This window comes from Pteropus alecto, unplaced genomic scaffold, assembly GCF_000325575.1.
Source record: "Pteropus alecto unplaced genomic scaffold, ASM32557v1 scaffold40, whole genome shotgun sequence".
NCBI lineage: Eukaryota > Metazoa > Chordata > Mammalia > Chiroptera > Pteropodidae > Pteropus > Pteropus alecto.
In genome coordinates, this window is record NW_006431919.1 from 4,549,590 (window position 1) to 4,552,911 (window position 3,322).

At 43.8% G+C, this 3,322-nt stretch overlaps 1 pseudogene; it reads left to right on the forward strand.

Moving 5' to 3' along the window:
* The first annotated feature begins 2,842 nt into the window (after positions 1–2,842).
* LOC112475371 lies at positions 2,843–2,961 on the forward strand (annotated as a pseudogene).
* Positions 2,962–3,322: the final 361 nt, after the last annotated feature.

Sequence of the window (3,322 nt, forward strand, 5' to 3'; positions counted from 1 at the left end):
GCCTTGCAGCACATCTAGAGAGGCTGTGCCCTGTCCTCATTCATGACCTTCATGGGTCACCTATCTGTAAGGTCACATAGACTTGGACAAGGAAGGTATCCGCTGTGACTGTGTGGACACAAGGTTCCAGCTGCCCACTAAGTGCAGGAGACTTCGGGACATCTCCCCCTGCTCTGGACAAGGAAGAGCCCCAGGGATGAGTGAAACTGAAACTGCCCACCACTCGGAACAATGAAACGTTGCAGATTCAACTTGTTTTAGAGAAATAAAATAACTATGGCATATACCTGACACTCTGATGTTCCTAGCTATGAGTGAGGTAGAAGCCACATGGAGGAGAATAGGGGGCAAGGCCACGAAGTCCAGGCCACGATGAAAAAGGTTTGGAGGAGTCCGAGCGAGGGTGGCTCAGCTAAACCTCGTTACACGGGATGTGCAATGATAAACAATATAGATGGTCCTGACTCCTTCAAGACAACGGAAGCCTAGTAATTCACCCTGGATTAGCTACTTTCATTGACTCAGTGGGAGGTATATTAGTTTCCCGCAAGAACAACTTGCCACAAACTTGATGGCTGAAAACAACAGGAATTTATTCTTTCACCATTCTGGAGGCCAGAAGTCCGAAATCAAGGTGTTAACAGAGCCACACTTTCTCCAGACACTTAAGGGAGAATCTATTCTTTGCCTCTTTCAGCTTCTCGTGGCTGTAGGCATTCTGAACTTGAAGCCACATCACTCCAATCATACCTCATCTTCGCATTGCCTTCTCCTCTTTTGTGTATTTGTCTCATAACTCACTCTGCCTCTCTTTTATGAGGATACATGTGACTGCATTTAGGGCCCCCTGGATAACCTAGGATGAATACCTTCTCTCAAGATCCTTAACTTAATCATAGTATTTGCACAATAAGGTTCATTCACAGGTTCCAGAGATTTGAAAATGGATATCCTTTGGGAGGCATTTTCTGCCTACCACAGGAGGGTCAAGACCTCGGGAAGCTTGACCAAGTACAACCCATCCCACCACCAGGCAGGCTCACCACTATAGTGCCTGGTACAAGTCCTGGCACAGAGTGGGCTCTGGAGATTTGCTGAATGAAGAGTTTGTTGGATAAAAACCGATACGATAAGAACTAAAGCCATGGAATGAGCTCACCCTTGAGAGGACTTAACCAGTGGACTCTAAATTTTTAGATTTTTATTGACTAAACTTGCACCCAAACACAAAGAGGGGGGAGGGGGAAGTAGTGCATGCACAGAAAGATACCCATATAGAACATCCAGCTTTTTAAATTGCCAAGTGAGGAGAACGAAAGAAAATGCCATTTACTTTCATAATCATTTCTTAGGAGAAAGAACATTTTAATACCAAAGGAAGGTCACTGCCTCAGAATAAAGAATCGTCCTTAAAATTAAATAAACCTAGCCTCATTAAAAATTCACTTCACAGTCTTTTTTTTTCTCATCAGTTTCACAGACAAATGAAAATTCCATCATAGACCTATACCAGTTAGCAAATGGGCATTTGGAAGAGACCAGAGAGAAAAGAATATTGGAAGGGGAAAAGCCACTTAATTCTAGGAATGAGGAAATGAGAATCTCTTGTCCAGAGAGCCTCCTCCTCCCTCAAATGCCCCAAACTGGCCATCAGAACTCTAAGGCATCAGCTTAACCATGACCTTTCCCTGCCATGATGCAGACGAAGCAGCTTCCTGCCAGGACCCACTAACAGTGAGCACGAGGAGCCCCTGAGAGATGCCACCTATGACTTCAGACTTGATGATAGCAAACAACTCGGACCCCTCCCTCCAGCTTCTACCCTTAGATTTCTTCCCTCTCATGACCAACTCAACCTCTGCCCACTTATGCTTCTCATAAGCGCTGCCCTTTCCACACAGCTATGATGTCTCAAAGGCTTGTGCCACTTCAGTGCCTGTCACTCATTCCCTCCAGCCTCCCCAGGTAGGCCTGTGGCGTGATGCATGCACACGGACTCCTATGCATACGTGTCCAACTTTCCAGAGCATCTCGCCTTACAGAGAGATATCTCGGGGCTGTGCCAGCAGCATCTGTGTCTTAAGGACCTAATATGTGTATGTTTCCCATCACCAAACCCAGGTGAGGTGAGTTCTAGGTGCCACAGGACGGGGAGGCAGCCAGGGAAGGGGACATTTGGCACCAAGTGCTACATGACCAAGGGACTTCATTGCTGGACTCCATGAAGGTTTAAGGACGTCTCATAGAAAGATGCCACTGCATCCCTAAAGCCAAGTCTGGTGAAGCCCCTCGAGCTAGACAAAAAGTCACCTCTTATCCATGAGAAGAAATTACAATTCTCATGGATTGCTGATTAACCTGCAATTTTCATGATAGTTTAGAGACAAAAAAGACCAAATATCTTAAAAATAAGCCAGACCAGGGGCTAAAGGGGGACATGGGAAGTGCTGTTTGATGAGTATAAAGTTTCAGTCATGCAAAATGAATAAGTTCTAGAGAGCCACGTTATGACATTGTGCTTATGGTTAACACTACTATACGGCCACCTAAAAATTGGTGAAGAGGGTGGTTTCATGTTATCTATTCTTACCACAATAAAAAAATTAAATAAACAAAATACATTTTTTAAGCCAGGTCCTTTGACCTAATAATCCTGCTGCTAGAAATTCTAAGAAAATAGTAAAGATCCATCCACATTTTAGGTATAAGAATGTTCGTTACAGTTGTATATAAAAGTAAAACATTCAAAAAATTGGAAATACCAACATATAGGAATCTCTTGCAGCTAATAAAGGTTCTCCTTAAAAGAATTCTTTGTGACATTTAAAATATAGTCACTGTAGTCTATGGTCATGCTACCCTGAACAAGCCCAATCCTGTCTGATCTCGGAAGTTAAGCAGGGTCGGGCCTGGTTAATACTTGGATGGGAGACCACCTAGGAAGACCAGGTGCTGTAGGCATAAAAAAAATTTTTTAAAATAAGAGGTTGTAAGCTGACAAGGTCCTCCCAATCTGTGAGGTCAACCAAAGGTTGCCTCGCCTAAAAAAAAAAAGTCACTGTATAATAAGTTGAGATATTCATTACTATTTGTTGCCAACATATAGAAGAATCAGGGACAATGGGAACCACTGTAATTTTTCCTCGCCCACACAAGCCAACGCTGTGCTTAAGGGCCTCAGGGGAGATCTATTTTGCAATGCAAGCTCCCTTCTGGGGTTTGGTTCTAAATTCTAAATTCATTGGGGCAATTTGCAGAGGAAAGAGAGAAGCTGTTGATGGGAAAAGAGGTGAGAGAAAAGAGAGGTGGGAGAAAGGTTTAC